General features: G+C 40.8%; 1 protein-coding gene across 3 annotated transcripts in view; it reads right to left on the bottom strand.

Moving 5' to 3' along the window:
- The window catches only part of DDC (dopa decarboxylase), a 122153-nt gene extending 108862 nt beyond the window's left edge, over positions 1-13291 (bottom strand). The window contains exons 1-3 of one of the 3 annotated variants that reach the window (XM_084621294.1): positions 13122-13291; positions 1673-1718; positions 474-499 (exon numbers count right to left, since the gene is read on the bottom strand). The gene's annotated coding sequence lies outside the window, so the exon portion shown is untranslated. The remainder of the gene's footprint in view (positions 1-473; positions 500-1672; positions 1719-13121) is intronic. The other 2 variants (XM_084621292.1, XM_084621293.1) reach the window with 2 other exon arrangements.
- Positions 13292-19963: the final 6672 nt, after the last annotated feature.

The following is a 19963-nucleotide window of genomic DNA, read 5'->3' as shown; positions in this document are numbered from 1 at the left end:
GTTGCCTTACAATTAGAACATTACAACACATCAACATTTTATCTTAATAGTGTATGTTTGAAACTCTAGAAGAATTGTTTCTAGTCCCTAGCTTGTATGTACTGAGTATGTGAAGTTCATTCACAACTTATTGCCACCAGACACCTCGTTGAACTTATTTTCTATTTACCTTAAAAAGCAGTAAGAAGAGCACCACGCATTTTTAGATATTCATAAAACATACATATATATGGAGACAAACTTAGGCAATACATTTATAGCTATAACTATTTCTGATTATTATTGCCTAAATTTGCTTCCAATTACAGTATGCATGTTATTTTTATGTACACATTGACAAAATATCAACAACAGAATTGTGGTTTCTTTAAATTCTGTTTCTGGTTGATAAGGTTATTTTTTAAACCCACTTATAGTTTATTAGGGCGTGCCAGGAAATTTCTGAGTAGAGAGAAAGAACGGATACCACCTACCTGGTCTCTAATTCAACAGACCCATTCTGAAGCACAAAGCAAAGCAACAAAAACGCTAAAATCAAGGACTGAGATTATTAAATGCAGATAGGAGACATACATATACATGTATCTTACTTGAGGGGGGAGGGGTCCCCCGCAAACAACACTGAACAGAAAGCCCTATAGATTAAACATATTAATAACATCTAAAACAGCATACACATTTCAACAACTGAGGACAGCATAGGCTCAAAGTATCATGATAACTTTATACATTTATTTTCAGTAGAGTAGAATGACGTGTTATCTATCCTTCTGCCCATTTGTTGCAGAATCCAATGTAAATTAAAGGCTTGAGCTCTGCATATGGCCCCACTTGAGTCTTTGGGATTTTAGCCATTGAATTTAATGGCAAGAGGATTACACCTTTGATTTGCAATCTTTTCTTGGACAAAATTCCCATTGAAGTAAATGTTGTCTCACTAAGAATTGCAAGAGAAGGCCCTTTATTAGATGTTCTGCGTGAAATAGAGGCAAACACAAACAGGTTTAAATTTACAGGCAACACAATTGACCTGATCCTGAATTGCTTCTGCATCCATTGTCTTTAACAGGAGTTATGCATGCGTAAGGTGGCTCCTACTTTTCACTATTTAGTACTTTCCATTTTCCTTGTCAGTATACAAAGTTACCTCATTTAGCTTTCATTCTGAGTTGCTCAGCTTTTGCAGTTTGCTAATTTTCCATTAAAAAAATCCTACTGCTTTTCCTGGAGGATAGGTTCACTTTAAGAATGTCACATATAGAAACAAAATAGATTTTTTTTCTTATTAAGAAGATACAGAAGAGAAACATCTGGTTTTATTTGTAAAGGTCTACATGGTTGTCCAGAACTGTGGCAGTTGGATTGGCAGCCTATTAATTTTTGCATAAGGCTGTCACACATACATACGCATAAACCAAAACATTGGGATTGTTCTATCTCTGCATGAATAAATACAAAACAAGAGGCACACACTAACCTGTGCAAACTTAGCTTTAAAAAATGCAAATGTCTTTTGTGCTTCCAATTTACTTTTCTAAAATAAAATAGGCTGGATATTTAAAATTAATTAGCTGAACTCTAAGGCGAAGTAACAAACTGTTGAATTAATCCAAGCATTTATCTTCTTGGATTTATTAAGCATGATGCTACAAGGACAAAGAATGTTACTTACAGCCAGTTGGTGAGATTCCTTCTCCACTCCCTCTTTCTCTGCTCCCCTGTGACAGTTATAAAGCACAGAGGATGCTGTTGTCAGTTTATATAGGCAGAGTAACCACTTCCCCTTAGCCTATCAGAGCCAAGTGCTTTGCATTTAACATTCAGCAGCAGCAGCATCTCCCCCCTCCCTCTCCCATACTCCATCCTAAATATATTTAGAAAAAAATGATCTGTCTAAAAAGCAAACCCATGCAGCTGAGCAACTACTGTTGACTGGATTTGGTATTGGGGAGGCGCTATAATTATTTGTCAAGACACTGGCAGTCTCTAAACAAATTCTCTCTCTCTCTCTCACACACACACTTTTCTAGAATAATTATGCCAGTCATGGAAGCAATGCTAGTGTAAAAGACAGTGGTTTTGACCACTTATGTAGAACATTGCAATACTCTTTTTTAAGGGCAGGTAGCCAAAGATAGAGTATTATGCATGTAACTGTGGACTACAAAGCTATACACACATGGGATTACCATGGTGATATATTAACTTTAAGATACGTGTTTCTAGCTTTTCCACAGTTTCCCAGTGTTTATTTTTATTACGTATGTTTTTTGAAAGCTCTAACACATTTTCAACAAGAAAAATGTTTTTTTCTTACCATAATTTAAAAGGGCCCCTTTATTCTCCTACAGACCTTTTTTCTGTAATGTTCTGTTCCGCAGAACTCAGGGAATTGATGGTCGATGTTTTTTAGTTTGCTTTCAAGAAGGCTCTGGACCCCTCACAGTCACGATCTGCTCATTGTTAGATACAAGACCATTATGTCGGATCTAACACAACCAATTCTCGTGCTGTTGACCAGGGCATTTGCATCTTACAGTCATTACACTTACAATGAGTAAAAAAGTTGTTTTGAGAGTTGATCACACTTTTAAAAGAGTGATTTCATGGCTATGTCTGTAGCTGTGACCTTTAGCTTAACGAGGACATCTCTTCAATGGTGAAAGATGTTTTTATTTAAAAAACAAACACACACACGTACAAACAAGGCCCAGAATTTTGCTATTGCCTGTGTTTGACTTTATTTTGGAGATTTTCAGTTCTTGGGATATGATTTCTGCAATGGTCAGATTATGATCACATGCACAAGTTCAGGATCAGTTTGAGTAAACACCCATAGCATCTGATAGAAGCAGTTTGAGCACATTATTGCACACTCAAAGTTGCATCCCTCTTCTGGCAAGAAGTGGCGCTATACCAATGAAATAATAACTCCAAAGCATGTATTGACTATGCACAGTCCTGAGTGAGTTCTTTGGCTTGCTAATGAATTAGGAGAGATGATGTGTTTGAGCAGGAGGCTGTAGCACTCCCGGAAGACAATCCATCCAGGATCTGATTGTACCCTAGGCGTGTTTGTATAAGGTTGTCTGAGCACGTCCTGTGATGTCACATGAAAGAACTTCATCACATGACAGGAGCAAAATTGGCCCAGAATGTGTTAGTTCAATGAAGTATGAGTAAGGATATTCTGTGCAAAAGGAAGATACGCTTGCGGTGTAGAAAACCTTCAATAGAATAAAAGGTAACCAAAGCCTTTTAACATCAGAAACATGGATTACACTGGCATTGTATCAGGAATTAAAATGCATCCTCTGCAGAGCACACATAGACTTTTCTCAGGGGATATACTAGGAGATAAATCTGAGGACACAGACAGCGGATAAAGAATCTGCAATAGAAATTAATTTCCCCTTGTGACTTGCAGTATCAACAACGATGACAGCAGCACAATAGTAAATGATCACTAAGTTGTATTTATTTTATTTACTTAAATGTATCCTGGTCTCACCTCCAACTCCAAGGGCATTACATGTTCTTTTAAAATAAATATTAAAGTACACTAAATAAGATTTTTAAAAAACCTAACTTGCTCCCCTCACCCACATCCAGGAAAAAAAATAGTATAGACACATAGTGTGTCCTCAACATTGTCAAACCCAGGATCTGGTGAAGAGGAAAGTTCCAGATTCTTAGATCCTTCAGAACACTCTGCCATCTTCTCTCCTCTTTACCCCACAGAGCTGTTAACAAAAGCACTTCAGATGACTGCAATGGAACACTAGAGGAGGCAATCACCCAGCTAGACAGGACTTAAATGTGACTGGAGGAAACATGCATCTAGAGAGGAAGGATAGTCCAGTGGTTTGGGCACTAGCCTAGGACTCAGGAGACAGAGGTTCAATTCCGTGTTGCAGATTCTGGGCAAGTCACAAAGAGCAAGTTTACACTGCTCTGAAGTTTGGATGAAGGGTTTGTGAATAGCAGTGTTCACCAAAGGGCTGTGCTATAACTCCCCTATGCAGGCATGAACTTAAAGGTAGTCCTACTTTAGTGCCAGCTCAGGACTTTAAGTTCACGCCCACAGCGGGGAATTACAGTGCAGCATGTTGGTTTGCACTGCTATTCACACTGCCCCATTAATGTGAACTGCCTGGCAGAACAGACATGACCTTAGTCACTCTGAGCCTCAGATCCTCATCTGTAAAATGAGGGTAATAATTTGTTGGATATTGCCATGGCATGCAGTATTTTTGAGAGCCATCTTGTATTAAGTTTATGAATAGTTTATGTATCATTGTGGGCTGGTGACTGCCTGGCAACTCCAGGCACTAAAAACAGTGGCGTGGAAATCATTTAGGTTGTAAACACCTCCAAAGAGATACCACCACCTGGGGTGGTTTGCATTTATTGGTTCAAACAGCATTTTCCAGAGCCCAACAAACAAAGACGTTTACGCCAGGCTTTTGGCATAAAAAGGATGAGTTTACAGGGCCTTCTTTTGATTCAACAAATTGATAGGACCCTCACTTCATCAGCAAAGGAGAAGAGGCAGTCTTGGTACAAAGCTTTTGTATACCAGGGAGGGAGAGCTGTTCTCTCTTACCCTACATACACACACACTTTTCCTTTCTTAATTCTCATTAGATACCACAGTGACAAGCACTTTATATATGGCAATAGGTTAGACAAGACAGACAGATAGGATTGTTCACATTTTCAGGCTAATGAGGTGGTTTATATATCCAATATGTGAGGCCAGATGTCTGATATCAAGCACCCAAAATCAGTGGGCACTTTTTAGAAAAAGTGCTGTTTCCAGAGCTGAATTGGATCTAGTTAGTCTTTTCCTTTAGCTGATGCAGATGGCTCTTGTGAGAGGAATGATTACTCTTCTGTATTGTTGACGATGGAACAAGATTTGACTGCTTCACCCTAATGGCCTGAAAATTTTCCACCACACTGCAAAGAGACTATTATTTTTTAAATAGATTGTGCACAATACTAAAGCAATTATATACCATAATTAAAAATCTTGCATTTAAACTTGCAGATTTGGGTTGACTGAACCATTTCATGAATTTGTGTTGAATTCATCAAATTGTTTTGGTTGAAACAAAACAAAAAAATTCTGAAAAAACCCTGAAATATTTTATTTCAGCATTTTCTAAATGACTTTTTGTTTTGCAGTTTTCTTCAACTTCATTAAAAAAACCTTGACAACAAATACGAAACATTTTGTTTCAGGTAGAATGAAAAATTTTGTTTGATCCAAAACTAATTTTTTTTTTTTGCCTTTTTGCTTTGCCAAAAAATTCAAAACATTGTTGTTTTGGGTCGACCCAATTTTTATCTGTGTATGTGAGGATCAGCCAGAGAATCAAAAAATCAGTTATTTGCACAGCTGCGCTGAGCATTAGCCCTGCTTATAATTTGGAGTGTCACCAAGACAGAATCAAGAGAAGATGATGACCTGGAACTTGACAACAAAATGAATTGAGTTAGTTCAGATAGTCTTGTCAACTTCCAAGCCTAAGGAGTAAATATTGTACATTACATCCATATGTTTGTACTTTATGTTCCAATGGATATAGCAATAAAAATACATACTTAAAAAAATATTGTGTAGCAACCAGCCTGCATTAGCTCTTTGAAAAGGGAAGACAAAAAGCACACTTTGTGCTGGGAGCAAAGCAAGACAAAACAGAAAGACCTGAACAACAGGCTCAATTATCCATTAGTAATAAGTATAGATCCCGCAAACAGATACTGTGTTTGCTCATATCACCAAAACATTACAATTATTGGAACGGTTGGTTTTATTTTTAAGTAATAACTGTTCATTAAAGTTCAAAGTTTAATGACCAATGAAAGCTTTTCAAAGGCCCAAACAGCACTTATGGCATTGACTTTTATTGGGAGTTGCGCCTTATGTTACAAGCGGTATCTGTATAAACAGTTAATCAACCAGGTGACAGGAGGTGGTGCTCAGGAATATGTATATTGTTCCTGGTTTTGGTAGGATCAATAAAACTTCTTGTTGTGCACTGCAAATGGCTTCTTTTGTGCAGTGCACTGCAAATGGCTTAGGTGTAAAGAGCTGCACAAAGTAACTCCTATTTGTGCCTTTGAAAATTTCCTCCCAAAATTCTTACGTTCTTTGTGTGAATGATTACAAACAGATAATAACCAGAAAACACAGGGGATTCATATATAAATAAAAGTTTAGTACTAAACAAGGATAATTGTTTTTTTTTAAAAGATGCACAATACAATGGGGAGTGACTGAGTGTGGTGTTCTTTAAATGTCATTAATGTTGCTCAAATGGAACCTCTTGTCAAAGAACCTGTTTTAACGAGAAGTAAAACATTTTTTCCACTGTGTAAGGAGCCATAGGAAGGGTAGACACATTATTAGCAACTGATTGCTTTAATGTTTAATCCAAAGGTCATTTAACTTCAAACTGCTATGGGATAATTATTGGTCTGAATAGTACGTTCCTTCTCACAACACTGAATGATAGTGGTGGAACTGAAAAAGAAATACAAGAAAGGAAGAACTGGCTAACAGAATACATGGTTTTCTCAGATCTTTTCTACCCTCTAAACAGTCATTTAAAAAAAAGATACAATCACAATCAACTACGTAATCATTTTTTACATTTATCAAATTACATGTAGCTTTTGGGATAGAAATTATATTCCCGTCATTGCTGATTTAAGGCCCATTGAGGTCTGAATAATAAATCTCTACACATAACACTGAACATCCGTGGTGTATAGACCTCTGGATCAGTCCCTAAATCAGTCAGTGGGCCAGATCACTTGAGATACTATGGTGGATGGATCTCAGACTCAGTGTGTTTTATTGCTTCTTGTTAGTTTTAGAAACTTGTTTTCAGGAAGAGAGAAAGTTAGGGTGTAGCTAATCCTTTTGTCTTTCATAAAGTGCCCCCAAACCAACAGGAACTGATTGATCCATTAATCATTGTAGTGATTTTTGACTGAGATCTATTGAGATCCCTAAGAGAGAGCTACCCAGGCACTCTTGGGCAAGGAAATGAAACTGTCAGCCTGGTTGAGGACTTCACAATGGATGAGGAAGGGTGGCATCACTTTCTAGTGGCACTACTTCTGTCATGCTCCCTAACAGCAATTGGAGCAGTTGCAGGGCACTTGTGAAGCTAGCAACAGGCAGAGAATGGACTTAAGAAAAGCTCCAATGGTGGTTTGTGGCAGAAGTTCAACAAGTAAACCTACATGTTTACATACCCATCTGAATACATGCTGTACAGCCCTATTTTATATCTCCAGAAAACTGACAAGAGAGATTGCTAAATAATTAAATGAAGTCTTTGTCTTGGTGATTACAAAGGAAGACGGCTTTGAGACGAGATGCCAACATTAAATATAAATTTCCTAGGAGGAAAAAGAATACTGAAGGAAAAAAAGATCATGCCAGAAGAAGCAATCAAGACACTAAACAATAGGAAGAATGACAAAAACCATGTGCTTTATCCAGAAGAAAACCATTCTGGAAAAAGAGGATCTATGGTCTGATGGATTAGAGGCTATGACCAAGATGTTTAAAAGCAATTAGTTACTTCTGAAAATGATCACTGGATTCAATATTAATAGTGGCAAAGTGTTAGAAAATCGGAGACTGGTAAACTTGATTTCATTAATGTGTGTGTGTAGGGGTTTAGGAAGAGGTGTATATATTAATTCAGGATAAACGACAGAACTCCCAAAATGTATAGACTCTATTAAGAATAGTCACTATCAGTTCACAAGAAAGACCACCAACTAGTGATGTGCTGGAGCAGGGTTGTGCGAGCCCCTTGTTAAAATTCAGCCACCATATTGAAGGAAGGGTTATGGCAATTTCCCTGCTTCTGATGGAGTTCATGTTCTGCTTTAGGATATTGCTAGATCAGTAGACAGAAATGACTTATCTTAAAAAGCACAAGATTGGGTAAAGTGTCAGATAGTTGCAAACCATTCTCTGAGGGAGGATATTGCCTGACACCTCCCATCCTCTAGGCGCTGTATGCCAGCTGTACACTGTTTTCCCATCAATAACTCCATGTATATTTTCAGGAAGACAGTATAAATATTCCCAGCACACGCATGTTGCCAACTGTTTTTTGCAGTGGTACTGCATGCCTTGGTTATGATTCTTGGGAATCATTTTTGAATAGGAAAAAGAAATGGATAGCGTCTCTAGTGCCTCACATACTTTGCTGGCAGCATCTCACTGGATTTGGCCTGTGTATAAAGATAGCTCATCATTTTTCAGCAGTGACAAAACCAATAGGTACACTTAAGTGCTAGTGTAAACATGGTCTATGTTGGCAAAACTTTGGTCACTCAGGGGCGTGAAAACCCCCCCCTTGAGCAACATAAGTTGTGCCTGCATAAGCTCTCTCGCTGACTAGCTACCGCTGTTTGTTGAGCTGGTTTTATTATGTCAACAGGAGAGCTCTCGCCCGTCAGAATAACGTGGCTACACAAGCACTCTTACAGCGGCACAGCTGTATCGATAGACGTGGCCACAAACAGCTTTTCCTGGGAATAGGTGAGAAGTCCCTAGGTGAGGGACAAGATCTACTTGTCATCTACTTAGCCGTCAACCAGCATCTTGGAAGAAAGACATTTAATAGCTTATAAAAAGGAACAAGCTGATTGAAGATGGAAATGCCACTAAAATATTAAGGTGAACATTTTTGATACTTGCTGATGGTGCAAAACTCATTACAACTAGTCCATATTTTTAATGTAGTCCAGCTACACAGAACCAGCATTATCCCCCTTGTGCTTTCCCCTGAGACATGTAATCACAAAAGATGAATTTTTTTTAAAATCAGTGAATGGACATAACCAGGGATTTGATATTTTTAGGTCTTTTTAAAATAACCTCTGCTCCCATTTGTAATCTTGTTATGTTGGTAAAGTGGTAAATTCTGTCACCTTAGAAGTGTGACTGTGGAGACAGTCTATAAGGGTTTGTGACTCAGAGAAAAGCTGGCAGCTGAGCAAGGTTGAAAGTGCTCAAAACATTTCTCTCCTGCAACTTCAAACTAGAGTGAGCTTGTTCTTTACACATCAAGAAATGGGGTCTGTGTGACATTTTGCAATTTTGCTGGGTATCCTACTGAATTTTGATCTTTTGTTGACAGCTGGACAGTTTGTCTGCTCCATGAAAGGCTGCATGAGAAGCTGTCTGAGTAGGCGTCAAATTATTGAAATACATAAGTGGAGTTCCCACGCCGTCCTGAATAGAATTGACACCCACTTGGCCAGATCATACCTCCTGTTTAAAGCAAATGTAAAGAGCTGCACAAAGGAAGCCATTTGCTGTGTGCAACAAGTTTTATTGGTCCTACAAAACTCAGGAGCTCACCTACATACTTTTAAGCAACATCTACTGCCATTTTATCTATTAACTATTACATATATACATACATAGAAGACTCTCATAACAGCTCCACAGTCTTTGAGAGGAAGGGAACACAAATACCTGAACTGTTGAAAAAGAAGGTATGGTGAAAATCCTACAGATTTCTTTTCTGCAGTCTCTCCAGAATTGACCATAAGGACCTCGGACAGACCCTGGCTATCCCTCACTCCTCCAACCTCTTTGGCTCTGGCTTTTCACCACAGTCCTTTCTCAGTCTTTCCAAAAGGAGTTATCAAGATAGGGGAGGACCAGGGTTTGGAACTAGTCCTAGTGGTGGATTTTTGGAGATTCTGTGGAGGAAAATCCAGTAGGATCCAGATCACATCTATTCAGTAATGTCATCTACTTTGCCCTCCATTCCTAACATCTCCATTGCCCCTGAAAATTCCTCCCTAAGGTTCTTGTTCCCTGCAACGTCAAATTTGAACTCCTTGCCCTCATGGGGTCTCCGCGACTGGGCTCCAGCCTGACCCCAGATGTCTACACTGAAATTTTATAGCCCTGCTGCCCAAGATCTATGAGCCTGAGTCAGCTGTCCTGGGCTAGCCTTCGGTCTTTTGCTGTGGTATAGACACAGCCCAAGGGGACATTATGTGGAATGATGTTTTCATGGGGAATAAATAATACTGTACATTTACAGGCTCAACTACACAGGGAAATTGACCATGTGCTGAAATAATTTTCATTGATCCCACCAATACAGCTGGATAGGGCGGAGCTCTACCCTAAATGGTGTAAAAATTCTCTTTCCAAAAATCCATTTGAATAAAACACAACTCCCTCTCCCATGGTAGGATCAGCTGAGTCCAATCCTTAATGGGTCTGTGAAAATGGTTTCAAAGCCTGCTGAGTTTCCCAATGTACGTTGGCCTGGAGCTCTTTTCCCCCTGCAAAGGAATTCTAAGCAGCCCACATGCAGTTCCTTACCTAACCCTCATGATCCCTGGTGAGATGGATGTGGGATAGAAAAGCATCTCTTCACCCAGTACTGGCCTGGTGACAGTTTGATAGGAAGGGAATGAAGAATGATTGTGGATTCAAGGCAGAATGAACAGAAGATGAACAGAGCTGGGCTCAGCCAGGAACTGAGGGTGAACACCTGACCCCTGTGAGATGGGATCTTCATTAACTGCACATGGCTGGGACGGTCACTGACTGAGAAGGCTGGACAGACAAGAAGAGAGAAAAATTCCTGAGAGCAGCAGCATGACTGCGAAGTGCCTGGAGCCTCTTGGGTTCAAGGTCTTAGGAAAGGGCTAAGCTGTGTGATTATTCTCTGTCATGGCAAAAACTGGGGAGAAATAAAAGTTTCTTGTGTGAGTCTAAGGGTCATTTCCTGTCTTTTGTCCCCCAGCTCTCGGAGTTACCTAGGCTTCCCTGCTGTTTCACTACTACTACCGGCAGCACTAAAGACTCCCACCTCTGTCATGGTTCTATGTGCAATTATTCAGATCTTGGAGAGGGAACAGTGGCAGGATGAGTTACATGGGAGATCAGATTGCGAAAACATGCTTTCACAAACCACATTTCTCTGAGGTATAAAATATGCATTAAATATAGGCAGAACTCTTTCAGAGTTATCTTTGTGTTTTTCTTCAGTAAAGTCAAAGGATTTAAAGATACAAATCGGCCTGCTTGCTCATAGCATAAATTACAGAAGATACCTGAATATCTCGAGTTTCCTGGTGGAGCTTTGTAGCAGTTCAAAATCTTGCAAAATACTGCTTCCAGATTGTCCATTGTGAAAGACTGTCAAAGAGGAAGTTCTCTGGGGCATTGAAAAGTGGTGTGTTGATGAGATCCTGCAAGCTTTCTATTTGTTCTCCTCTGACACTACTTTATTTGTGACACCATGTCATATACTTCTTGTACATGGTAGGTTGCAACTAGAATCAGATATAGACTGAATACAGAGCTTACTTCTCAGAGGGGTATACACCAGATATGTTCACTATAAGATCCTTTAATGCTTTGCCATGTATGGCTAAAGTTAGTTTAAATAAGGTGTTTTATACACAGCACTACCTACTGGCTGAACTGTATAATACAGTTTAACATTCCATTACAATAAGTATCTCCTCAATCTCCTCTTTGTTGAAAAGTGATGCAAATTATTCATTTAGCTCCGCAACAAGGGTCTCATATTCCTTAAATGCTCCCTTCCTCCCGTGTGGTTCAGTGGACCCACAGAGTATATTGCAGACTTCCTGCTTCAGATATGTGTTAAGTACTTCTTGTTATTATTTTATTGTTACATTGTTAGCTTTTTGCCCTTCAATTCCTCTTAGCCATAATCCTAATTTCCTTCATACATATGACCTGCTGTAGTTTATGCTACATTTTATTGGCTTTACTAGGGTTGGATTTCCATTTCTTAAGAATATCTGTTTGTATCAAAAAACCTCCCCATTCAGCCATTCTGGTTTATTCTTGCCTCTCTGCTTCCCTTTTGTTTAGAGCTGTGCATGCATGGAATGTACACAAATGTGGTACTTGCCACACAGAAATTAATTTTGAACACCTGTTTTACAACCTGTGCACACATATGAGGCAGACGGGGAAACTCAGCTACACCAGTCTATGAGGATCTGTTCTGAGCACTTCTAGAAGTTAGTTAGGTGCTCACACATGGATTTAGGGTAACATTTTCAAAAGCCTTTAAGTCACTTGGAAGCCAAAGTCTCACTGACTTTCAGTGGGACTTAGCCTCCTCAGTAGCCTGTGCATTTTGAAAATGTCACCCTGGGTAAAATGTCCCTTACTGGGAATCCTGCTAAGTAGATTGGAAATTGTCAAACCTAACCCTCCCCTGTAGCTTCACAATGAGATTCAGCCATGGGAAAACCAGTTTTGTTCAAGATCCAGCAAACCATGCAAACAGGAGCAAAGGGGGAGGGGGGGGCGGAAACTGAGCACCCTTTCTTACCAAAATTGAAAGGGTTCACAAAGCTTCTCTCTTTACCAACTGAAATTCAGTTCCTAACAAACTCAAGTATTGTTCTCCCTCATTTTACCTATCTAAAGCAGTCTGATCTGAGTGCTGCCTAAAGCCTGCCAGCCCACCCTCCCCACACACCAAGTGGGAGAGAGTGGAAGATGAGCATTGTTTTCTCACTCAATACTAGCCACAGGGGTCCCTAACCAAAATAAGTAGTCCTCTCTACTGCCTGAATCACAGGGCTTCAATCCTTGGCTTCCTGACTGGACAGACTGGCTGCAATTATCAACCAGATTTTCCACGATTTTACCATAACTACTACATCTGAGCCATTCACTTATTCCTAGACAGAGGCAGATACTGTAGCTTTGAAGGGGGTATTTCCCTATAAGATCCCAGCCTGTCAGCTAAGGACACTCAGCAAGGTTCCTCATATGGTTTACAAGGCTGCTACAAATGCTTTCTACTATATCAAACTTTACAAATAGTGCTTTCAAGTTAGTTACTTAAAATATTTATTCTACACTCATGAGAACTTCAAAGTTTGATTAATGAAATATTATTTAAAGCTACAGTTATATTAATTTTAAACCATTATTTTCGATATACCCACAGAGTTAATGTTTAATATGCAACTTTATATGGCTGGGCTACCAGGCTAAGGTACAGAGGTAGCTCTCCACATTCTAAGATAAGTGCATTAATGCATTCATTTGTCCTTACTTGTTTGCAGATTTCAGTTCTTTTCCGGCTGTTTTGGGGAATGGCTAATTTTCTTAGTAGTTTTACTCTGTTTCCAGGAGCATATGACAGAAACAAGGAACTGAGGAACTCTAGTTTCAAGGAAGTCCCAGGCCTTTTCAGCAACCCTGAAGACACCCGCTGCCCTCTTCTTCTTGCCAGTGTGTTCAGACTGCACTTTTTTCCAGTTAATCATTAAACTCCTGTAGTCCCAAATTCACTAATTTTATTGGTTCTTCTCCTTTTGCAGAGGGAACAAAATAAAAAGCCCCTTGAACTAACTGGGGGCTATGCACTAATTTAGGGATGTGAGGGATTACCCAAGTTTTTCTTTTATTTATTCATTAGACACCAAATATCAATGACAAATGGAATAAGATGAACCAATAGCCTGACCAGATCCTTTCCCAGAGCCTGAATCATAGGACTGGAAGGGACCTTGAGAGGACAATGTCTACAGCACAATTAAACATCCCCTTAGCCTGAGTCCCATTAGCCTGAGACAGCTGGCATGGGCCACTCGTGGGTGTCTGATTGCAGTGTAAACATACCCCTAGAAATCTATGAGCTTTCAGTGCGACCCTTGTAACTTCTGCACTTTTGAAAATTTTACTCATAATCTATTCGACCTTTTGTTTCATTTCTCACTTTTCATTTCCCGCTGGCTCCCAGGATTAAAATTGCATAATTTGGTCTAGACTCTTAACCTCTTTAACTTGTTCTGAAATGTATTACCACTAGTTAGATGTTTGTGCTACATTCACTCATATTTTAAAACCAGTGATAAGAGGGATGTATGTGTAACAATGCGTCCCAGTTAAGTTCTTACGCAGTAAGCAATCTTTAATATTGCCTTCACAGCATAAAGCTAAATGGGCATTAAATGAAAGTATGAGAGCAGGCAGAAGTTCAGTATTTCTTTGGGTAAAGTATATTTATTTTCTCCTAACCTACTAACACTTCCAGGACAGCAGGAAAAACAAATACCTACAACAAGATTGTTCATCTGGACCTCCGGAGCAATGCCAAAATCTGCTCATAAGTAGGACTGACTAATTTCTTGGTATTCTGAAACTTATAGACAGGTCTGGGAGGAAATTGCCTCGTTAAAAACAAACAATTCTAGCATCATCTCCATAATTTGGGCTGTGTTAATGAAGAGACAAAAATATTCAATTGGCAAATGCTTTGGGGCTATGACTTGACCCTCCATGAATTGATAATTTCTCACAGCAGGTGCTCAAATCTACCTCCTGTCCTCACAAGTTAAGTTAAGAGGCTGAAATTTCTACTAATTTCTCCTAATTCTGCCTGCAGTGCTGTTGGGCTTTGATACACCAGCAGATATGTGCTATCTTCAGGTAGGACTACCAAAGCTCTAAGTGCTTGCTCATCTAGGGTTATTTTGCTGATAGGATTTTGCAGCTTGTAGATGGTCATGCTTTGCTAGAATGCTCTTCAAACACCATGATTCAAAGACACACTCAAGCAGCACTAAATATAGACTCCCCCAAATCCTTAACAGAGATAGGCCAGTGCCAGAAAATTCAGTTCCCAGTCACTTCCAGGCTGTCAGAATCTTGAAGTTTTAAGTCCATCTCTAATGCCTAATAAAATACTTTGTAGTAAAAAGAGCTACATTATTAGGAACACGGACTACTGCATAACGAGAGAAAATGTGCCTGTGCACTTCATAGAGGCACTTCAGAAAATCATTGCTGTTACTCCTCCCGCCTCTCCCCCCCCCATTTAAAACCACAAACATTTAAGAGGGAGGCAGGGCATGGCTTAGTGGATAGGATACTGGATTGGAACTCAAGAGAACTAGGATGTATTACTCGCTCTGCTATTGCCTTTGGGCAAATCACTGTGCCTCAGTTTTCCCATCTGCAAAGCAGGGATAATGCTACTTACCTCCTTTGTGAAGAACTTGGAGCTCCAGGGATAAAAAGTTTTCCATACAAGCTAATAAAGAACCTTTAGGAAATACTGTAGTCTATTAATCTACGAACCACAATGATAGCTTTGATTTTATGGTACAATGCAGATGACAAAACCTCCAGGATGAGGCATGTGCGAGCAAGGTCTAAAGCATCCCCAGGGGAATCTGGCTATGGAACAAGCTTCCAGAGGGGATCAGGCAAATCCAGCCTTAGCATCTTTAGGAAATGTTGCAAAGTCTTTCTGTTTGAAAAAAACTTTCTGCCATAGGAATGGCATTACACTGATGCCTCCTCTTACCCCTACATTCCTACCAACTTAAAAAAAAATAAAATGAATTAAAATTAAAAGATCCCCCACCCCACCTTCCAAGCAGTTTTTACCCACCAAAAGGGAGAAGTGCAGAGACCCCTGGAAGTCTACTGGGAACTTCACTATAGAGTTTACGTGAAAGGTGCTGAGATATTGTGGTGATGGGAAACAGAAAGGACAAAGACAGACAGACCCTTAGTTACTTGTGGACAAGAGTTGTGCTTTCATTCTCTGTCCACCTTCCTCTCTACTCCTTGTCCCCGTGCCCCCAAAAAAGGCAGCAGTGGTGGAGCAGGCAGTCGGGGTTATGACTACAGTCTCCCATTTCTTGTGAGTTCTTGCCTCTGCCTTTGCTTTCAGTACCAAAACCAAATCAAAGTGGTGCAAATACACATTTCCATGACCTGTGCGCTGAAGGAGAGCAGGAAGCACTTGCTTGCAGACAAGTTAAGTTCACTTGTATTTGTTTAAACTAACATTTCACAGGAGACAGTGGTTATTTTTTTGTACAGCACAGCCACACTCCAAACCAGATATTTGGTCTTGTTCAAATGCCTCTGAAAAATAAACACGCACCAAGCCAAATTCTGGTCCCACTAAAGTCCTTGGCAAAGCTCCCATTGGATTTGGCCAATACCCAGAAACTTAACAGCTATTGCATCTCATTGCTGGAGAAAAGTGTAGCTCTCTGGATCCATATCACTATAGTACAGTATTCAGCTCTAAACACTTCGCCTTGCTTAGCGTGCAGCACTATGAGCGCCCTCTGTTGGTCAAACTGTAGAACAGTTTTTGCTGCAGAACGAGTAGTACCATAGCATCTGAAGTCCAGCACCTTGCTTTCTATTCTTTGTTAGAGGAGTTATAGCCTCTACCTGGGCTCCTTAAATATCGGTCTTTCAAAATTCAGTTTCACCTCATTCAAATAAGTTTTTTGAAGAAATCCAAGGCTCATTTTGAACTAAATCCTACTCATATTTCAAGATGTATACTGCTTCTTTGAATAGATTACTTCTTCTAACTTGTCAAACAAGTTAAGAGTGGAGGAAAAGCCTCTATTAGGAGCTAGCAAACTTGGATTTAACATCACAAAACTTTATAATCATTTGCATTTTTGCACAGTTTTCATTACTTACCCCAGAGAGCTTATGTTCTACAAGGGCAGGTGTCAAACATTCAGCTAAGGGTAGCATAAAATCCCTCCTTTACCTGTAAAGGGTTAAGAAGCTCAAATAACCTGGTTGGCACCTGGCCAAAAGGACCAATAAGGGGAGAAGATACTTTCAAATCTGTGGGGGAAGATTTTTGCTTTGTCTCTTCGTGTGGGTTCTCTTGGAGCCAGAGAGGGACCAGGGGCAGGAAAAGTCATCTCTTAGAACCCTGCCTGAAATAAGATCTAGGATTACAAAAATTGTAAGTAAAGCAAGGAAAGGCATTAGATTATCTTTTGTTTTAGCTTGTGAATTTTCCCTGTGCTAAAAGGGAGGTTTCTCCCTGTTTTTTTTTTTTTTTTGGTAACTTTAAAGTTTTGGCTAGGGGGAATCCTCCGTGTTTTGAATCTGATTACCCTGTAAAGTTACCTTCCATCCTGATTTTACAGAGGTGCTTCTTTTACTTTTTTTTTCTTTATAATAAAGTTCTGTTTTTTAAGAATCTGGTTTACCTATTTGGTTGGTATGTTATTCTCAAGCCTCCCCAGGAAAGGGAGTGAAGGGGCCTGGGGGGATATTTTAGGGAAACAGGAACTCCAAGTGGTCCTTTCCCTGAATCTTTGTCTAACTCACTTGGTGGTGGCAGCAGTACCCATCCAAGGACAAGGAAGGATTTGTGCCTTGGGGAAGTTTTTAACCTAAGCTGGTAGAAATAAGCTTAAGGGGTCTTTCATGCGGGTCCCCACATCGGTACCCTAGAGTTCAGAGTGGGGAGAAACCCTGACAACAGACATCATGGAAAATGAGATATATTGGGCTATCCAGATGTGGAGGTATCTGCTGTTTCTTTGCACCAAATGATTCCAAGAAACTGACTTCTTGTGGGCATCCCAAGATAAATGGATTTTTAATGGGGAATTTGATGTATTTTGAAGGAAACTACTTAATGGTCCCTGTCATTTGTTAGTTACTTCCCCAGGGACAATTCTTTCATTAAACTGAAGGCCTGAGAGTTCCCAGCTCCCCAGGATTGCACGTGAACTCTGGAGCATCCCCACCAGCCCTCCTCCACTCGTGGCCCAGTACAGAGGTACCTCCCTACCCCACGTCTTACCTTTTCCCACCTGAATGAAAAGGAACTACAGTTTTTACTGGGTGATGCTTTTCCCTCAGCTTCCAGACACTGGTGAGCAAGCCACAGTTCAGTGTTCCCCAACGAATGAATCCTAGGCTGTTCTCCAGGGACACTGCAAGCATGTTCGTCCTGCTGCCAGCATGCTTCTCCCCCATCACTGCCATTACCACACTTGCCTCAAGGGCCGCTGCTAGAACAATTTACTGTGCAGCTTCACTCAAGGATGGGACTCAAGAAAGGGTCTGGGGCTTCTCATCGCTCAGTAACTTCCACAGCAAACAGGCAGAGAGTTTTTGAGTGAATGACGTGCCCCTGCCCTCAAAACTTCCAACCCTACAAACTCAACTCAGGAGTCCAAGAATCCAGCTACATTGTTCTGTGGGCCAAATGAGGCCCTCCGTTGCACCTGTGTAACCCCATGGTCTCTGCGAGGCTTTGCACAGGTGCAACTGATTGAAACAGAGAAAACAATGCTGTGGCTGCCGGGTGAACAAGAGGAAAAGGGAGGAACGACTGTGTTGAGCACTGTGGTCAGTAGACGGGACTCCAAGCACAGGGGGCAGGTCTGATTTTTCATTTCTCACCCTTTAAACCAGCTGGTCAGGAGAGTGAGCTTTGGCTTGTTGGGAGCAGATTTTCTTTCCCCTGGCAGGATATCCATCAGGCTGTTGTTGCCGGAGGGAACCAGCTTCAGCTCTTTCATAATACGCATTGGATCCCCTTTACAGGCAGCCAGCCTCAGTCATTCACAGGAGAATATTATTCCATGCAAACTCATTCAGAGCCGACATTTTCACTGTACAAGTCTGCTACCCTACATTTCTGCCTCTGAGCATGAGCGCTGCAGCATCAGGCAGACCTCTCTTGGAGGCCTCTCTCATGCCTAGACTCCAGCGCAATGCTCCAACCAGATGAAGAGAAGCATTGTCCTGCCCACACTTGGCATCACCATGCTGAAGTCCTTTAGTGGATCTGGGTCTTCCTTCCCAGCTGATTCTCCCCCCTGCCCACCTCTTCCCCTGCCTAGTTGAGATTCTACCCTCCCACCTCCTTCCCCCCCCCATCCCCTCCTCTCCTCCCTGTCCTGGCGAGAGTTCAATTGAATGCACTCTTCCTTTCCATAGACACCAGCTAGCAATGTTCCATTAACACTAAGCACATGTGGAAGAGAAAGTGGAGTGGCATTTCTTCTGAGCCACACTCCTCTCTAGCTGCTCTTTTCTCCAGGTCAGGACAGAGGTGCAGTTGTTGAGTTGGTCAAACTGTTCATTGTAAATCCTTTCAGACAGATTTCCAGTTTTCTTCCTTCTTTGACCAGCTGTTTTGATAAGACACGGGCTATTTGGTGAAGAATTTGATGATTTTTCCCAACGGTCTTTCAATACATTTACTCATTGTATTTACTACTCGACTAGTTGTAATTGTGAGGTAGTTTGGGAAAGGTTGCACTACCACTGCCTGCATCACACCTGTTACTGTGGCTAAAGAGAGGATTTCCACTTTCCATGGCTGGCTAGGCTAGCACTCAGGAGCATTACCATCACTTAAATAGTCACTTTAGTTCTTCAACTCTTAAATTGGGAAGCGAGTCCTAAGATTAGTTTTCAAAATTCACAACTGTTCACCCCGTCATCAAATATGTTAATGATATACACACGCTTTTGCTTTAATCACAATAGCACTGTGATGGGGACTCGGCCTCTGGATGGTCTGTTTTAGGAGTTGGTGCAGCTGATTGCTTAGGCCATTTTGCCTCTTTTTTTGATTTCCTCATCCTCTCCAACACTCATTTCTTTCCCACTCCCTTTCTACTTCTCCTCCATCCCAAATATCCCAAAACTGTGGGTCAGCCCTTTCCTTTTCTTGCCTCTCCCCCGCTGAAGCTCAGCTCATTTCAGGCCAGGAGCCTATAAAACCTGGCCAGCATTTAGCACAAAAAGCTAGCAGCCATCTTGAGCCTACCAACCTGCACTGAACTCAATGGGGGAGCCGTGGCACCACAGAGCCACTGGGGGTTCTGGAAAACTCCCGCATTAAGCAAAACATAGGACCTGAATAAAGAACAAGCTTTGCAAGAGGCCCAGTTAGTCACGCTGATGTCTAATGATGAACTAACCTTTTCCTGTAAAAAGGTCTGTCCGTATGTATGCAAAGTGATGAGTAATAAGGCAGAATTTCTTTTGGCTTAGAGTTTGCACTATGTTTGGCAAACACAATCCTTTATTTTAAAGACTCAGAGGTGACAAATCAAAGCACCTAATGAAAGTCACACTATCCCTCAGGCT

The sequence above is a fragment of the Lepidochelys olivacea genome (genome assembly GCF_965140295.1).
Source record: "Lepidochelys olivacea isolate rLepOli2 genome assembly, chromosome: 2".
In the NCBI taxonomy this organism is placed as follows: Eukaryota; Metazoa; Chordata; order Testudines; family Cheloniidae; genus Lepidochelys; species Lepidochelys olivacea.
Note: the sequence above shows the minus strand (reverse complement) of the source record. Positions and strands in the feature narration are given on the sequence as shown.